This window comes from Pelodiscus sinensis, chromosome 24, assembly GCF_049634645.1.
Source record: "Pelodiscus sinensis isolate JC-2024 chromosome 24, ASM4963464v1, whole genome shotgun sequence".
NCBI classification, from domain to species: domain Eukaryota; kingdom Metazoa; phylum Chordata; order Testudines; family Trionychidae; genus Pelodiscus; species Pelodiscus sinensis.
Genome location: NC_134734.1, coordinates 4,905,086 through 4,924,180, shown reverse-complemented (window position 1 = coordinate 4,924,180; position 19,095 = coordinate 4,905,086). Strand labels below are relative to the sequence as shown.

Sequence of the window (19,095 nt, the reverse complement as noted above, 5' to 3'; positions counted from 1 at the left end):
CCCTGCTCTGGCCCCGCCCCAAACACTGGCCCCGCCTCTCCCTCCCCATTGCCCAGCCCTCCCACTGCGCCCAAATTGGCCCCGCCCGCCCACGTGGCCCCTCCCCTCCCAGGCTCCGCCCCTGTTGGAGTCTCCCAGGCCAGTGTCGGGAAACACGTGGGCTGTGTCTAGACTGGCAAGTTTTTCCGGAAAATCAGCCGCTTTTCCAGAAAAACTTGCCAGCTGCCTACACTGGCCCTTGGATTTCCGGAAAAGCACTGACGATCTCATGTAAGATTGTCAGTGATCTTATGGAAATACTGTGCTGCTCCCGCTCGGGCAAAAGTCTTTTTCCGAAAGACTTTTGCGCAAAAGGGCCAGTGTAGACAGCACAGTACTGTTTTCCGCAAAAAAGCCCTGATGGCGAAAATGGCGATCGGAGCTTTTTTGCGGAAAAGCGCGTCTAGATTGGCCACAGACGCTTTTCCACAAAAAGTGCTTTTGCGGAAAATCACCCTGCCAATCTAGACGCACTTTTCCGAAAATGCTTTTAACTGAAAACTTTTCCGTTAAAAGCATTTTTGGAAATTCATGCCAGTCTAGACGTAGCCGTGGAGCGGTGGGAGACGGTCCAGAGGAGCAACAGACTGATGCGCAGTCTGGAGAACAGGAGCTAGGAGGCGGGGCTGGAAGAATCCAGAGTGTTTAGTTTGGAAAAGAGACGGCGGAGAGGGGGCGAGAGCGGTGTCCAAGTTTCAGAAAGGGCGTTACAAGGAGAAGAGAGAAATCTTGTTCTCCTTGGCCTCTGAGATCAAGAAGCAATGGGCTTGAATTGCAGCAAAGGAGGTTTAGGTTGCACATCAGGAAAAACTCCCTGGCTGTCAGAGTGGTGAAACACTGGAATAAATTGCTTAGGGTGGTTGTCCAATCTCCATCACTGGAGATATTTAAGAGCAAGTTAGAGAGACACCGGTCAGGGATGATCTGCATCAGTGGTCTCCAACCTTTTTAAACACAAAATCACTTTTTCAATTTAAGTGCAATGTAAGATCTACCTCAAACACAAATACCCTTGCCCACTTCCTTGCCCACCTCTCTGAGGCCTCACCCTCCCTCCGCCCTCGCTCCCTCCACCTTCCTCCTGGAATCTCAATCACTTTCACCAGGTTGGAGTGGGGGGTTGGGGTGCAGACTTTGGTCTTGGGCCACAGGGTTTGGCATGGGGGAGGGGACACCCTGAAAGTAGGGAACTGGGGAAGTTCTGAAGTGGTTTAGGGGCTAGGGCATTTGCCTGGGGAGAGCAGGGTGGTGGATTGAAGTCCCACTTTTGCCCACTCTGGGGGCAGCTGGACAGCAAACAAAGGATGCTAGAGACATAGACCTGGCTCCTGCATTTAGAAACCAGGATAAGGGACCCAAAGAAGGAAGGGTGTTAAGGTGGATTCTGGAGTGGCATAGCAATGTGTGCATTCACCTAGAGTGGTGAATTCAAGTACCACCTACCTACCTGAGGAACTGTTAACACAGATTGCCCCAGTGATGGAGCTGGCACCTGCAGTCCAAATGCAGGATTAGGGACCTGCAAAAGGTAGGGAGGTGGGATAGGTTCTGGTGTGGATTAGGAGATAAGGCATGAGCAGAGTGGTTGCACCCAAGCAGGATGAAGGACCAGCAGAAAGCTCAGAGCAGGAGGGGTGGTTTCTAGAGTGGTCTAGGAGATAGGGCATTCACTTGGGGACAGCGGGGTGGCATCCATAGTTAGAAAGCAGGATGAGATAACCCTAGTAGTTACCTCTCTCCACTCAGAAAACTGACCATTTATTCCTACCCTTTGTTTCCTGTCTTTTAACCAGTTATCAGTCCATGAAAGGACCTTCCCTCTTACGCCATGATAACTTACTTTACTTAAGAGTCTTTGGTGAGGGACTTTGTCAAAGGCTTTCTGGAAATCTAAGTACACTATATCCACTGGATCCAATCTTGTCCACATGTTTGTTGCCCCTCTCAAAGAACTCTAGCAGATTAGTAAGGCATGATTTCCTTTTACAGAAACCATGTTGACTTTCCCCTAACAAATTATATTCATCTTCACTATAGTTTCATCTAATTTGCCTGGTACTGATGTTAGACTTACTCATCTGTAATTGCCAGACGATTCCACCACCTTGTGTCCCCAGGCGAACGCCATATCTCCTAGGCCTCTCCAGAACCCACCCCACCTCTTTACTGGGGCAGTGGTGAGCTGCATACGGGCTGTGGCCTGAGGGCTGCATATGGCCCATTGGGGTTCTAGGTGTGGCCTGCGAGACATTTTGTTTCCCCTTGCCCATGGCCAGAGTTGCCAGATTCCGCTGCTTTCCGCCCACACAAGTGTTTTTGTTACTAAAGTGACGCTCACCTAAACGGCCCGTGGTGCGAGGGGCGCACGGATTGCACCAGCACTGACGGGGGGGGGGGGGGGGGGGAGCCGTGCGCTCGCTCTGCAGCCAGTCCACACGCTGTGACTGCTCCGTCAGCTCACCCGCTAATCCAAGGTGCGCAAGCGCGGACAGCAACTCTACCCTACCCAGGGAGACCGCCTGGGCTCCCACAGTCTTGCAGCTACTGAGCTGAAGGAGGCTGCTAACATGGCCCACTCACTAGCCGAGGTTGCCCATCGCTGGGGCAGTGCTGACTTTGAGGGCCTCAGGCAGATGGGCCGAGGGGCTCAATTTCTGTGAAGGGCTAACAGTGCCAGGAAACAGGCTAGTAGGACCCAAGAGGCTGGCTCCCTTCATTGCAGTCCAGGGGGTGGCTGTGAGCCAGCGGCACAGGGGAGGGGGAAGGAAAGGGGGCACTGAGCTGACATCGGTGGCAACTCCCGTACTAACTGGCACTTTGCAATTTTTTTCTTATAGAAATCTGCCCTGCATATCACTGCGTCTCACCTGAGGGCGCTCGTGTGTTTGTCCCAATTGACTACCCAAGAGCATGTGGAGTCTCCGTCAGCAGGCAAACTGTGCACTCACTCCGTGATATCATGGTGCTAAGGGACGGAAAGGCAAACTGCCTCAATAATACCTACAAAGGCTCCATGTCCCTCTCCCCGGGCGGCTTTGCTGCGAACATGAGTAAATGGCTAGAAGGAGAATGTCGGATTCTAACCAGCCTGGACAGAGACTTCGTGGCTTGTGTGACTCTGGTGATGGCAGGTTAGTTTCTGCTCTTGTGTCCTGGGATCATCTTTCCTCGCTCCTCTGCTAGGTTGTTTTGCACGTCTGCACCTCCCTTGGCATTGAACCAGCCGTGTAGAACGTTCCTTGTCATTTAACAAAACCTGGGATTGTAAGGACCGTGCCACTCGTGTGTTTGGGGTCAGATACTTTTCTGAGGTTCAAATGGCTGTAGGTCTAGTGTTCACCTGCACTTTGAAACACCATCCCCACTTCTCTAACTTTGTATTCCAAGAGCATCGCACCATGAGAAAATAAAGAAGAGGATCAGGGCTTGTCTACACTTAGGCCACACTCCACTAGCCGCACCTGAGATTGATCTTCTGGCGGTTGATTTAGCGGGTCTAGGAAAGACCTGCTAAATCAAACGCTGAGGGCGCCCCTGGTCATGGATGCTGGTACTCCTGGCAGTCAGGAGGGAGCCTTTGCTCTCATCAACCTCCCACTGTGAAGATGGTGCCAAGCTCAGCTTAAGGTATGTCGACTCCAGCTACGTTATTTACATCTCTGGAGCTGCGTCCCTTCAGCCGGACTTCCAGGGCTGGGGCAGAGCTGGCTGTAAGGGGTGTCTCCAAAACTGGGTGGATTTTACTTTGATTCATTTAACAAATGCAATTTTGCATGTCCCCACAAGGTGGCTGTAGCGGACTGAGCCCATCCTCCCTGCCAGGGGTTGCATGGGCTCCAGGAGTGATGCCCAGTGGGTAGCTGTGACATGGTCCCTGCAGCATATTAGAATCCCAGGCGAGGGTCCCTGTCCCTCATGGAATGAGCACGTCATCAGCCTGCCACGTCTGTGGTTCTTGTCCTCTGTGACACGGGTCTTGGTGCTTTTACCTTCACATGGCAGTCCCCGGAGTAGCCTGTACCCGCCCTGCCCTGTGCACTCTGGGCATTTCCTTGATTGGTTCAGAGCTCTGCCCCCAGGGACTCTCCCCCTCCCCAGCAGTCAGATCCAGTGTCTCTCCGGCATCTCTCCTGAGGGATCCCAGCTGGAGTGTGTCCCTGCCTCTGGCCAGGCCTGCTCAGCTGTCCTACTGAGCTTGCCACCTGCTCCAGCGGGGAATGACCATTCAGAAGCTCCTCAGGGCTTTCCCTGCTTGCCCGGCTGAGCAGCACTGGAGTCCACAGTGCCCACTGGAGGGTCACGCCGGAGACCTCTGGGCCATCACCTGGAGACCAGTAACTCCGAATTACGACACGTTGTGTTGACACTGCCCTCCATTCGGGTCTGAGTATGGACTCTGGCTTTCCTCTGCTCCTTCCGGTGGAGAACGGGAGCGACTGAAGAGCCCGTGAGGTGGAAGGGAGGGAACAGCAATGTAGATGCACTCATTACCACTTCCACCTAGTGCTGAATATGTGGGTTGAAGTGTGTAGTTTATATATATAAACGTTTAAAAAAGACAATTTTTCTAAAAGCGCATCAAAAGAATAAAAATAAATTGTTTAGCTGCCAATTTAGGACAAAGATTGGATAGCTAACTGTTAGCAACTATCTTGAATCGTACCTAGCCATCCAATCTTTCTCCTAAATTGGTAGCTGAACAATTCATTTTTACTCTTTGGTGTGCTTTTAGAAAGATTGTCTTTTAAAAAAGATCTTATATATTTTTTTTTGTTTTAATTGTGCTAATGATTGTTTTAGCAGGTAAACGGTAGGAGTCAGTTAACCTCACGCGGTTGAACAGCAAGAGCTGTCTATGCAATTCACCCTGGCTGTGATTTTACTGGGAGGTTTTCAACAGAGGTGAGATTATCTGTCCCACCCTCGGTTTGTCTGGCATAGCAGGGCATGGAAGGGATGGCACATCCGCACTAGAGAGCCGCCATGTGCTCTTCTAAAGTATCCACCTCCAGAGGGCTACTGGGAATGAAATAGGTGAGAACAAATTAGGTCAAGAGCAGACCATAGCTTCAGCTTAATGTTCTTGTTTCTCCAGTTGATTGGCACCTGAGAAGATACATCCGCTAAACACCAGTCCAGGGCACTAGGGGGCAGTGTACAGCCCCCTGTCTGTGTGGGCCGGAGGGCCCAGTGCTCCCCACAGCCACCAGGGAACCCTGGCCTGTTGCCCCACCCCAGCCTCCTGGGGGAGAGGATTGGAAGGGGACTGCTCCACGGCCTCACCAGGCCCCATGCTCTCCCCTGGTCACCACCAGGGAGGGCTGGGCTGCAGCTGCGCCAGCCAGACTCCCTCTCCCTCCTCCCCCAGGCACGCCAGCCCAGGCCCTCTTTCTCTCCCCCACACCCTGCCGCTGCCTAACCTTAACCCCACTTTCCAGCCAAGGCAGCATCAGGCCCCGCTCTGCCCCCTGCTGGTGGTGGTGGGGAGCTGCTCCGAGGCCTCGCACACCCCGCTCTCTCCTCCTGACAGCCAAGCCCGGGGGAAAGGGGAGGGAGGGGCTGCGGGACACCAGAGTGACATGATGATGTCACTGTCATCCCGCAGGAAAAACTTTTTTATCAGCACAGTAAGATTATTGTGGCACTGCTCGTTCTTCAGTCAGGATGATCACACGGGGAAGGGGCGGGGGGAATTCACTCCGGTGCAGAAGGTCAGCATGAGAGCTATTCACCAGGGCAGTTCCTCACCTGCCTGTCTTTGCACCAGCAGAAATACTGTCATCAGCTGGCACCAGGGTTGTATCTTCCCACTGAAATCTCGGCAGTCTGAATTGTACCCACTGAGGGAGAGCAAATCCCTTCCTTGCCCCACGTTGATTGGTTGTTTATGCCATCGCAAAGCCGTGGTTTTAAAAGTGGCCTGTTTTGTATTTATCCAGAGGAAAGGCAATTGAATCGTATGTACATTGAAGAAAGTATTTAAAACTCTGAGCTCCCCCAAGCCCAGGCCAATCAGGAAGCAATGGAAGTATCCTGGACCCGCCCCTTCTGGGGCAGCCTGGCGTTTCTTTAAACATTTCTGCAATGGCCTCTGGTCAAAAATGATTGTCCACTCCAGCCCAGAACCATTTTGCTCTCCAGTGGCGCAAGGGGACCCTAAAGGCAGTGATCTCGCCTCCCTCCTTGGGTCGTACCCCCAGTGTAGCTAGGGGAAGCCCTAGGTGCTTTGAGACAATTAAATGGTGCTATGGTGCCCCCCCCCAAACTCCTGGTATAGGGGCACGCTGGAGGAAAACTGGAGCCGTGCTGTGTGTATTCTTGGCCTCCTATGGGCCTTGGCCAGAGCAGACTTGGAGCAGCCCAGAGGCTGCTCTAAGACACAACAGCAGCTGTAGGAAAACACAGAGGCACGACGGGATGGCCTGGCTGAGGGGACTGCACCCGCAGTAAGTTAACGGATGATACTAACCTAGGGGAAGAGGTAGATACGCTGGAGGGCAGGGATAGGGTCTAGAGTGACTTAGACACATTGGAGGATTGGGCCAAAAGAAATCTGATGAGGTTCAACAAGGACAAGTGCAGAGTCCTGCCCTTGGGACGGAAGAATCCCAAGTATTGTTACAGGCTGGGGACCGACTAGCTAAGCATCAGTTTGGCAGAAAAGTCCTGGGGATTAGAAGGGATGAGAAGCTGGATATGAGTTAACAAGCTGCTCTTGTAGCCAAGAAGGCTAATTAGGTTGCATTGGGGTAGCATTTCCCGTAGATCTAGAGAGCTGATTATTCCCCTTTATTCCGCATTGGTGAGGCCACATCTGCAGTGTTGCGTCCAGTTCTGGGATCCCCGCTACAGAAAGGATGTGGACGCACTGGAGAGGGTCCAGAGGAGAGCGACCAAAATGATGAGGGGGTTGAGACACATGACCTATGAGGAGAGACTGAGGGATTTGGGTCTGTTTAGTCTGCAGAAGAGAAGAGTGAGGGGGGATTTGATAGCAGCCTTCAACTTCCTGCAGGGAGGTTCCAAAGAGGCTGGAGAGAGGCTGGTCTCAGTAGTGACGGATGCAGAACAAGGAGCAATGGTCTCAAGTTACAGTGGGGGAAGTCTAGGTTGGATATTAGGAAAAACGATTTCACTAGGAGGATGGGGAAGCGCTGGGATGGGTTCCCTAGGGAGGGGGTGGAATGTCCATCCCAAGAGGCTTTTAAGTCCCGGCTGGACCAAGCCCTGGCTGGGATGATTTAGTTGGGATTGGTCCTGCTTCGGGCAGGGGGCTGGACTCGCTGGCTCCTGAGTTCTCTGCCAGCCCTGGGATTCTAGGATTCACCAGCAGGGCAGAGAAAGGGTGGCAAAGCTCCCTAGACCAGGCCACCCTTACTTCTGCGCTGCTGCTGGCGGTGTCGTTGCCTTTGGCCCGGGGCACCCGACCTGCAAACACTGGGGCCAGGTCGCCAGGGCTGGGCTCCAACATCTCTGTCATCAAGCACTGGAGGGCAGCGGGGTCCAGAGGTGATGGGGCGGGGAAGCCCAGGGAGGCCTTGGAGACCAAGGGGGATGGCCTAGGGTGCAATTTGCCTAGGATGCAATTTTCCCTAAGGCTGGGCTTTTTAAATCGCCAGCCCCAGGGAAACTGCCCCCTCCCTGACAGCCCTGCCTGGGCCTTCTCTCCTCAGCCCATTAGCCTCTCACTGGCCAGAAACAACTGACTGCTAGCCGGCGGGGGAGGGGGGGTGTTACCAGTCGCTACCAGGGTGCCCCATCTCCAGGCTGTTGTCTGGGGTCCAGGCCAGTCGCAGCGAGTCCTGTGCTGCAGCAAAGCCCTGGTGAGCTGGGACACGTCGCACTCGTGCAAGGCCCCCCCACAAGGTGCCAGGCTTCCACTCAGCACAGAGCCGCCCCCCCCCCCCCACTCCAGACCTTCTAGCTAATCTGGTGGCTGGCATCCCTGGGGGAGAGTCTCCGGCCGGGGCTAGGCAGTCTCCGGCAGGCTGGACAGGCAGATCCTCTCCTGGGCTATAGGCTTTCGATCAGCTCCACTGTCATCCTTTGTATCCCGCCCACCATTGTCTGGAGCCACGGCTGCAGGGACTGGCCAGGAGCAGGTAGGAGACTTAGCCCCTTGGCTTGCGGGGCTCTGCTTCCCCCAGCCTGGCAGCAGCTCTGGGATGGGACCCTCAGCCCCCTGCCCTGCAGCTGGGTGAGGGGGCAGAACACAGGGAGGGGGGTGAGTATGGGGGGCTGGTATGAGGGGGGTGGGGGGATACCAGGGCTGAGGTCTCTGAAGCTGGAAAAGGCCCTGTGGAAAATCAGCACAGGGCTGGGGAACCCTGTAGCCCCCCTCCCCCCCCCCCGCAGCTCCTTCCCTGCCGCCCTCTGCAGTTTGTCAGCTGTCAGCTAATTGCCCCTCCCCCACTGAGCTCAGCGCCATCTGCTCAGCCCCACCTAACGTGACTCAGCACTGCTGGGCCAGACCCTGAGCTGGGGGCGATGGGCCCTGGGCCCTGGCAGCGCATGCCAGGCTGGGGCCTGGTCCGGGGTTGCATGGGGCAGAGGGCGGGTACCAGCCAGGATGGGGCCAGCAGGGGTCTGGCAATCTCCCCAGTCTGGGAAGGGGTTTGACGGGCGCATCCCCTGACCCCTTGTGCTGTCTCCGTTGTGCCCATCCCCAGCTCCTCTGGGCTCGGAGCAGCAGGGAGTCGCCTAACCTAGATCTTCAGGGTCCTGCTCTCTCAGTGCCTGACCTGCACTGGGACTTGGGGATGGGAGAGTGTGCAGCAGGCTGGGCCAGCTGAGCCTGGCGTAGACACCCCCCCCCCCAGCAGGTACAAAAGCGCCACTAGACAAAGAAGGCCAGATCCAGCCCCCAGAGCCAGGCACCTGCTGTCACAAAGCAAGTGAAGTTTGCACCTCCACTCCCATCCAGGGGGGACGGGCAGGATTTGCACCTTCCTTTGCCTAGATGTGACTTGCACCTCTGCAGGCTGGCACTTCCTGACAGAGCGGGGTTAGAATCATTGAACCCTAAACCCACAGGACTCCCTGCCACTGGGTGTGAGTGGGGTTAACCTGTGGAACTCCCTGCCACTGGGAATGAGTGGGGTTCGCCCAGCCATGGGCAGGGGCATGGAAGGAGGGAAGTCTGGGTGATGAACCCATTGGATTGCTGGCCAGGAGCCTCCCAAGTAAGCAACTTCTGGCCAGAGCCTGCCTTTGACACCCCAGCCCCACCCTATCCCCAAACCTCTGCGCCCTTCTTGTACCCATACTCCCTCCCGGACCCTGCACCCCAATCCCTTACACCCCTCCTGCACTCCTGCCCCAGGTCAAGCCCCCTCCCGAACCGTGTGTAGCCAACATGCAGCAGTCCCGTCGTGGCACTAGACAGTAATAAGCCCTCTGTGGTGATTGGCTGATCCGTTCTGTGGGTTGCACTTGACCCCGCCAGGCACCTGCCATGGCTTGGCAATATTGGAAGAAGGGCTGGCTTCTTGTTAGCGCTACAGGCTTGTGCCTCTTGTCTGCACCGCCAACCGCCCTGCCCTTAGTAACCGTGTCTCCCTTCCATAGAATCATAGAATCATAGAGCTGCAAGAGACCTCAGGAGATCATCAAGTCCAGCCCCCTGCCCTAGGCAGGACCAATCCCAACTAAATCAACCCAGCCAGGGCTTTGTCAAGCCGAGACTTAAACACCTCTAGGGATGGAGACTCCACTACTTCCCTAGGTAACCCATCCCAGTGCTTCACCACCCTCCTAGGGAAATAGTTTTTCCTAATATCCAACCTGGACCTCTCCCACCTCAACTTGAGCCCATTGCTCCTTGTTCTGCCATCTGTCACTACTGAGAACAGCCTCTCTCCATCCTCTTTGGAACCTCCCTTCAGGAAGTTGAAGGCTGCTATCAAATCCCCCCTCACTCTTCTCTTCTGCAGACTAAATAGACCCAACTCCCTCAGCCTCTCCTCATAGGGCATATGCTCCAGCCCCCTAATCATTTTGGTTGCCGTCCGCTGGACCCTCTTCAATGCGTCCACATCCTTTTTGTAGTGGGGGGGGCCCCAGAACTGGACACAATACTCCAGATGTGGCCTCTCCAGAGCTGAATAAAGGGGAATAATGACATCTCTGGATCTGCTGGCAATGCTCCTCCTAATGCAACCTAATATGCCATTAGCCTTCTAGGCTACAAGGGCACACTGTTGACTCATATCCAGCTTCTCATCCACTGTAACCCCAGGTCCTTTTCTGCAGAACTACTACTTAACTGGTTGGTCCCCAGCCTGTAACAATGCTTGGGATTCTTCCGTCCCAAGTGCAGGACTCTACACTTGTCCTTGTTGAACCTCATCAGATTTCTTGTGGCCCAATCCTCCAATTTGTCTAAGTCACTCTGGACCCTATCTCTGCCCTCAAGCGTATCTACCTCTCCCCCCAGCTTAGTGTCATCCGCAAACTTGCTGAAAGTGCAATCCATCCCCTCATTCAGGTCATTAATAAAGATATTGAACAAAATGGGTCCTAAAACCGAACCTTGGGGCACTATGCTAGAAACCGACCACCATCCTGACATCGAGCCATTGATCACTACCCACTGGGCCCGGCTTTCTAGCCATCTTTCTATCCATCTTACCGTCCATGTATCCAATCCACAATCCCTTAACGTGCTGGCAAGAATATTGTGGGAGACCATATCAAAAGCCTTGCTAAAGTCAAGGTATATCACATCCACTGACTTTCCCATGTCCACCGAGCCAGTTACCTCATCATAGAAGCTAATCAGCTTGGTCAGGCACAACTTGCCCTTTGTGAATCCATGCTGACTATTCCTAATCACTTTCCTCTCTTCCAAGTGCCTCAAAATGGATTCCTTAAGGATTCCTTCCATGATTTTTCCAGGAACCGAGGTAAGACTGACCAGCCTATAGTTCCCTGGATCGTCCTTCTTCCCTTTTTCGAAGATGGGCACTACATTTGCCTTTTTCCAATCATCCAGGATCTCTCCCAATCTCCACGACTTTTCAAAGATAATGGCCAAAGGCTCCTCAATGACATTTGCCAACTCCCTCAGTACCCTCGGATGCATTAAGTCCAGACCCATGGATTTGTGTCCATTTAGCTTTTCTAAATAGTTCCTAACCTGTTCTTTACCCACCAAGGGCTGTCCATCTTCATCCCATCTTGCATCACTTAGCGCACAAGTTCCACGCCGCAGCCCCGTCGGACACTCTCTGCATACTTGGGGAGCAGGAAATGCCGTGAGTATGGTGTGGGGTATGTAGAGGGCAGGCGCGTGGCTTAGGCTTCGTGTGAGAGCCACGGCACACGCCCAGGTGGTTCGGAACAAGTGAGACCCTTGTGGAGAAGCAGGAAACATCCACTGACGCTAGAATGAAACCTGCAGAGTTGATTAAGCTCGCAGGCTGGCTGAGAGGAAAGGGACATTTTGTTCACGCTGTTCACTCCACTGTGTGGCACCTGATTCTACTCACCCGTGCTGTTCTGTAGTAACGTGGGGTGTGCCTCAGTTTCCCTGGGCACTGCACCTGGTGCCCGGCTGGGGCTGGAAGTTTTGGGGGTGGCTCTCACTGAGGGGAGGCTGCCCCAGGCTGCCCTACCCAGCCTGTACACAATGGGCCAGGCTCTCTGTAACCTGAGCCTAGATGGGGGGTGCAACCAGGTGTCACCTTTTGCCTGGGAAGGGGACAGAGGAGGGGGTGGGGCTGCCTGCTGGCTTAGACTGATTGCTGGGTGTGTGAGTGGGTCTCCGCTGGCTCAGGATACAGGGAGGGAGCCCCGGGCCCTGGCTCTGAGCCCCCCTCTCCCCAGGATGGATGGTGCTGGCTGCTCCTGGTTCCTGTGCTGACAAGTCTGTTCTACGCTGTGCCCCTGGGAACCAATAACCCTTCTGTTCTCCCTGCCGCGGGTGGGGGCGCAGGGCCCGGTGCCTCCCCGCCCTCCGTCACACAGGTGGACACTCCGCAGGGGAGACCACAAACGAGATAAGGGAGCCTGGCCAGAAACATCAAAGGAGAATGGTGGCAACCCCCCAAGAGTAACACAGCAAGGACAGCAGCATGACACTGCCAAACCCACAGACTCCAGCGGGATCTCCCAAGTGTAAAAATGGGGGGCTCTTGCCAAGGGATGCTGGGTTCAGTCCTGCCATCCGTCCTGCCTTGGGGCTTCTGCTCATGTCCCGCAGAACCCAACTCTTCACTCCTGTTCAGTCTAACTGGCCAGCAGACAGCTCACAACAGACCGGTAACTCTAAGATCATCTACAGCAGAGATCGGCGACCTATGGCTCCCAAGCCAAATATGGCTCTTTTGCAGTGGTTCTGCAGGTCGAACTTAGCCTGACCCCACCCCCTGCCCTCCCGCCTGCACAATGGGAACCCCCTCTCCCCAAGACTGGAGCGCCAGCTTTGGCTTCCTGTGGGCGGGGCGGGAGAGAAAGCTCTGATAAGTCTTGCTCCTGAGTTTGGTTTTGGTGCTGTGTTTTGATGATTTCCAGGCTGTGTTTAAGCTCCTGAAAGTGATCCTGGTTTTATTGATTCTGGTCCGTATGTCCTGGCTTGGGCTGATGGTGCTGCCCGATTATCATAGAATATTAGAACTGGAAGGGACCTCAAGACATCATTGAGTCCAGTCCCCTGTCCTCGCGGCAGGATCAAGCACCATCTAGATCTAGATAGCTGCCTATCCAACCTGCACTTGAACTTCTCCCAGTGATGGAGACTCCACAGCATCCCTAGGCAATTTATTCCAGTTCTTAACCACCCCGACAGATAGGAAGGTTTTCCTGATGTCCAACCTAAACCTCTCTTGCTGAAATTTAAGCCCCTTGCTTCTTGTCCTGTCCTCAGAGGCCAAGGAGAACAATTTTTCTCTCTCCTCCTTGTAACATCCTTTTAGCTACTTGAAAACTGCTCTCATGTCCCTTCTCTGTCTTCTCTTTTCTAAACTAAACAAGCCCGATTCTTTCAGCCTTGCCTCCTTCCTCATGCTCTCTAGACCTTTAATCATTTTTGTTGCTCTTCTCTGGACCTTCTCCGGTTTCTCCACATCTTTCTTGAAACGTGGTGCCCAGAACTGGACACAACACTCCAGCTGAGGCCTAATGACTGCAGAGAAGAGCCTAGAGTAGAAACATGTGGTGATAACATGACCCTCTCTCTGCTCTGGGGATGGTGAGGTCATGATACCGGTCGTATTGTGGCTGCTTTTCAGTCCAATTTGCTGCCTTTCTCCAGTTTCCTTATGTGGATGTCGTGTGCGACTGTGTCAAAAGCCTTGCTCAAGTCCAGGGACATCACAGCCCCCACATTCCTGCTACCCACCAAATCAGTTCCCGTGTCAAAGAAGGGAACCCCGTGGGATCTCTCTGGGGAGCCGGGCTCCCCTGCACCGGGGCCTCATTGCAAACATTGGCCCTTGGGAGGAAAGGGGAGATGGAGGAAGTGGGCTGAGGATGGATCAGACCCTGGCTCCTGTCTTCAAGGCCTGAAACGTAGAGCAAGAGAAGGCTGCCTTGACCTCAAGTACCAGTACTTCAGTCCTAAATTTGCTTCTGAATTCTCGCATGTGCCACGTAGCTCCCAAGTTTATCAGGTGGTTCCAACATCTCTTCCTTTCCCCTTGAATCTCACAGCATCTCATCATGTGACCTGCATTGCAATTGGGCATCTGTCTCTAAAAACTGTGCTCTAGCTCGACCATCAGATCCAGGCTGGTGGCTGGCATCCCTGGGGGATAGTCTCCGGCCGGGGCTAGGCAGGCAGCCAGGCTGGACAGGCAGATCCTCTCCTGGGCCTGCAACCACATCCACATCACTTCCGAGTTTTGCTCCCTCTCAGCTGGCAGGATTCCTTGCTCCAGTTTTAGAGGTCCTAGCTTTGTCAGGTACTACCTCCGGGAGAGCCCAATGGGCAACAGCATTGCCTAGTGTGTAGAGCAGCAGGCTGAGCCCCTAGCAACCTGGGCTCTTTTCCCAGCTCTTTGACACTCACTTGCTGGGTGAATTTGGGCCAGTTTGCACCCCCTCTGCCTCAGTTTTCCCACCTGTGAAATGGGGAGACTGATCTTGCTACCCGAGAGCAGGGAACTATTATTTATTATTAATCTGTTCGATTTGGGATCCACCACCATTTCCAGTGTAGCCAATAAGAGGCATGGCTGAGCCAATGCCTGTAATTCCTGTGCTCTTTACAGTCCCCATTGAACAAGCTCCCAGTGTTAACATGCTGGCTGGGTGTGCGGCTGTTTCCTGGTATTCCACGGGGGAAAGCCCCGACTCACAGGAAACATCAATTCAGCTTAGGAAGAGAACTCATTGTTAGCCCCAGCAACAGGATGGGAACAGCCTCTAGCTCTGCTGCCAGGAATGAATGGATGGTGTTAAATGCAGGATGCATCTGTACCATGGAGAGTCTGTCTCTCTGCTCTGACTCTGCCAGGAAGGAAACTGCTGAGCTTCACTATGCTGGTGGCAGCGGTGGGATCGGCAGTGGAAGGAAAATGGCTGATTACATACCTTATAGCCAGAAGAGCCCATTTGGATCACATAGCTAGACATGCCTGGCACAGGCCAGAGAACCTCGCCCATCCCATCCCCTCCACCCCATGCACTGAGCCCAAAGCAGGCATCCAGAAATAATCTAGATGGTGCTTGGTCCTGCTGTGAGGGCAGGAGACTGGACTCGATCACCTCTCGAGGTCCCTTCCAGGCCTAGGATTCTATGACCCAGCCACTGAGAGATGGTGCGCTCACCCCATTCCTGGGGAATTTGATCCTCTGGTTAATCACCTTCACTGTTGAAAATGGGGGCCTGACTTCTAATTGGAGCGTGTCTGCCTTGCACTCCCAGCTATTGATTCTTGTTTGACTCTTTGCTGCTACATTCAAGAGCCCCTTAGTACCCAGGGTTTATTCCCTGTACGTACCGGGGCCATGCCACCTCTCGACCAGTGTGGTAATAACACAAAGAAAGTGAAGCCTGTAAAACTCCCCATCAGGCAGTTTTCCAGCTTCAAATAATTGTTTGTGGCTTTTCTCTGCCCCTCTCCAGTTTTTCAACACCCTAAGGACACGATGTTCTTGTATCTACCTTGCTGATGCTGCCTGCAGAGGGAAAAAATACACTCCTGGCTCCTAAGGTTTATGGAACTCTTGGTACAGCGGGAATTCGCATGAAGTTGCTCTTTCTCTGGAACTTTTCACAGGACATGAGACAAACCCCAGTCGAGGGTAGACCAAGAACATGGGTCTCCCGTGTCCTACCTTAGCACCCTAACCACTATGCCAGCCTTCCTCCTGAAAAGCACCCCAAGGGGGTTATGTGCAGTCGATAAGCTCATGGCTGGCATAACGAAGAGAGAATGTTCTGTAACCTGTTAATGAAATGGATCTGTGCCTCAGTTTCCCTCTGGAGTTAGCATTGCTGTCCCCTGGATTCAAAAGGGATAACCCTGCTTCTGGAGAAGAGCAGGAGTTGTGAATGGCCTGGCAGCTGGGGTGCAACGAATAAGCCTTTAAAGAACTGATTGAAACTGAGCCAGACCCACAGAGGATCCAGAATGCCCTTGAGGTCCCTGGCGACTAAACAATCAACAGAGAGCATGGAGCCACTGAGCTCAGCTGGAGAACAAAGGGGGAAGAGGGAGACCAGGGCTGACCTTTGGAGACCTGGGCCTGAACTAGAGATGGAGGGTACAGCTAACCCTACGCTGACCATCCATTCTGGAAAATCCGGGACAGTCCCGATTTTTAATCTCCTGTCCTGGTGTCCCTGTGAAGCACTGACATGTCCTGAAAAGCCCCGAGACTCCAAACACAGCTGCATGCTGCTGTTTCCCCTTCTCCTTCTTCACTGGGGGAATAGGTGTCATGGACGCTTCCTGCTCAATAGGAGCAGCAGGAGGTGGGGCTTGGGAGCATGGGAAAGCAAGTGATTTGCGAGGGGGGCGGTGCAGGGAAGTGGCACAGGGCTCAGTCGGGCTGCAAGGGGGGGCACTGGGAACTGGTGTGGGGCTCAGCTGGGCTGTGGGGGAGGGGGTACCAAGAAGCCCAGTGGAGGGGGGCAGCAGCAGGGGGCCTGAAATGATCTCCCCTGGTCTGGAAAAATCCCTCATCTGGAACCTGAGGGTGCCAGACCAGAGAGGTCCAACTCCCACCTCAAATCCCCTCCTGCTCCCTCCCCCTGGCCAGACACCCTTCCCTCACCCTGCTCCTGCATCCACCATTGCTCCTGCTCCCTTCCCCTGGCCAGACACCCTATTCCCAGCCTGCCTCTGCACCCTACCTGCCACCCAGACCTCACAACCTCTCCCCCTTCGTTCCATAAAATTCACCAGAAAAGAAAATCTGGCCTATGGGAAGCCCTGAGCACCCGTCCTCCCTGTCCTTTCCCCTCACCCTGTGGGGCTGCAGCACTGGAGGTGTCTCAGTTGGCGGCCACATCAGGGAGTGTTGGGTTTTTTGGAAGAGTTTTTTTGCTTCTCACTTGTGTGGTCCCCAACTGATTTCTCTGTGACTCAGTGGCCCCCAACCCAAAACAGGTTGCCTACCCCTGCCATAAAGAAAGAAAACATTGAAACCTTTTATGTTGGACATAAATTAATATTTTACTTTATTTAAAATGACGTTTGATAAACTAACACGAGGAAAGTAAAATGCTTAATCTGTTTAATAAATTAAACCCTTCTCCCTATTTGCAGCACTAGCAAAATGGCTCGGGCGTAATTACGTAATTAGCGGTGGGTTTCCATAAGCAACTGGTGGTCCATGGAAAGGTTTACATTGAGCCAGGTGGTCCACGGGCCAAAAAGTTTGAGAACCACTGAAATAGAAGCAACCTCGGCCCCTCTCCTCAAGAAACCGAGGCGGGTTCCCTGCGGCTCCACAAGAGCCCACAGAGAGATCAGGTCTGGTACCACGGCGGTGAAATCACCGTGTCACTCCGGGGCGGGGATGGTGGATAGAGTCTTTGTGAGCCTTCCTCATCCAAGCAGTTGATGATTTAAGCAGCATGTTACGATGCCATGTGAAAACACTTGGCGCGTCCACAGAGAGGCAGGATGTATCAACTCTCCAGAGAGAGTTGTCATGACTTGAAACAAAAGACAGGACTACGTAGCACTTTAAAGACTAACAAGATGGTTTATTAGGTGATGAGCTTTCGTGGGGCAGGCTTGTGTGTCTGGGTGAACAAGCCCTTTGTGAGCTCTGTGAAGAGGTGAGATGTTTTGACTTCCAGTTTCAAGGGATTTATCCTTCTGTCTTTGGGCTGCAGGTTGCCTAGACCTGGATGGGGTGAGCTGTGACAACGCATGTCTGAGTTATTCCGACACACACAGCTAAAGACCCCACGTCCAGTGAGAGAAAGTGCTGCTGTCAGGGCTACAAAATAGCAGGTCCTGGTTGGGCTGCAACCCGAGCTCAAGGCTCTTTCTCCTTGACGGGTTTCGGAGCTCGGGTTCCAGCCTGCCTGGGAATGATGGACTGGAGGCCCACTCTGGGTCATGGAGGCTACAGGGTTGTGTGGGACCCGGCCGCCCAAGGGGGCAGTTACAGGTAGGGTTGCCAGATGGTTTAACCAAAAATACCGACCCCCCCCAAAAACCCACCAGGGAAAAAATTCTAGGGGGGGGGAGGGGAGACCAAAGTTGATCAGTAAAAAATAACTAAATTAATTAATTAAAACAGCATGGCCCCTTTCAAAGTGCATGCAGAATAGGGATAGGAACAGGGGAGCGGCTGAGCACTAAGACGACCCAGGGAAGGCTTTGCTTCCCCTTGGCCTTTAGGCTTTCTGTCAGCAGACATTTTGTTTTCTTGATCAAGCCAGAATGCAGTTTCTCAGTGGAACCAGGTAAGCAGAGGGTCCGGGGGCAGGGGGCTGGGGGTGTCGAGGGCCCGGGGGGGAGGGTGGCCGGGGTCTGGGCCCAGTTGCCGAGTGTGTCGTAGGGTTGCCAGGTATCTGGTATTTTTGCCTCCTGGCTGGGAAAAAAAATCAGTAAATACCGGACATTTCAGGTGTCTGGTTGTTTTTGAATTTTTTTTACCGGCTCTCACCACTACACTACACTCCTTTCCCAGAGGCAGGGCCTCCAAGCATGGAACGACACACCTGGCCTTGGTACCCCTGATGGGGGGGCTACCCCATTGCTGCTGCTGCTCCCTGCCCCTAAGTCAGGACTCTTTGCCCCCTGCCCCAGAGGTGCTGGCGCTGGGCGTTTTGCCGCTTTCCTTTCTTTGCTGTTTCTAGATCAATCTCCACCATGGATTGACCATTGCCATGGAGAACAATAACCATTGGCACGTCAGACTGCTCAAATCGTGTGCCTGTGTGCATGTGCACACACGTGCGACCGCCAACGTGTGTGTCTCAGGGAGTTTGAACAACAGGGCATTTAAAAATGGCGGCGCCCAGGAACATGCAAATAAAGCCCGGGATATTTAAATCCCGGGCTTCATTTGCAAGTTCGAATGCCTACATTAGCCACCCTAGTTCGAACTAGGGTGGCAGTATAGACATACCCAAGGTGTGTTAGTGAAAGCACAGTGTTTGTGTGACCATGCATGTGCATGTGGGGCACCACTCGTGTGTGTGTGAGGGCGCCTCTGGCTGCAGGGAGCACATCCCGGAGTTGGCCAGCAACCAGCACACCCCCATCTGGCAGGTTTGAATGAGCCATGGGGGTCAGGGCGAAGCATCAGGCCACAGAAAGCCACCAGGGCTGCAAGCGCATCTGTGCTAGGGGAGGACTCACCAGACGCCCCAGCCCTCGCGATGCTGAGTGACGCCCACCCCATGACGCCCTGAGCACGCCGCAGCCCAGCGCTGGCACCGGGCTCACGCAGCAGGGGAGGGTGATCTCCGTTAGACCCCCAACCAGGGCCTGCCTGCTCCCATTGCACAGCCACGTCTCAAAGCTCCTGGAGCCACCACTGGGACCTGCACACACAGAGCAACCCGCTCCCTGGTCACTGCCCCGAGCTCCTGCCCCTGCCCCGGCCCCTCACCAAGAGCCGACTAAACGGAAGGTGCGTGGGCAG

At 54.0% G+C, this 19,095-nt stretch overlaps 1 long non-coding RNA gene across 1 annotated transcript; it reads left to right on the top strand.

Moving 5' to 3' along the window:
• Window positions 1–7,986: 7,986 nt before the first annotated feature.
• On the top strand, window positions 7,987–17,271 carry LOC102453790 (uncharacterized). The gene is made up of 3 exons (XR_012897502.1): window positions 7,987–8,141; window positions 11,196–11,294; window positions 15,107–17,271. It is a non-coding gene; the product is annotated as an uncharacterized LOC102453790 (long non-coding RNA).
• Window positions 17,272–19,095: the final 1,824 nt, after the last annotated feature.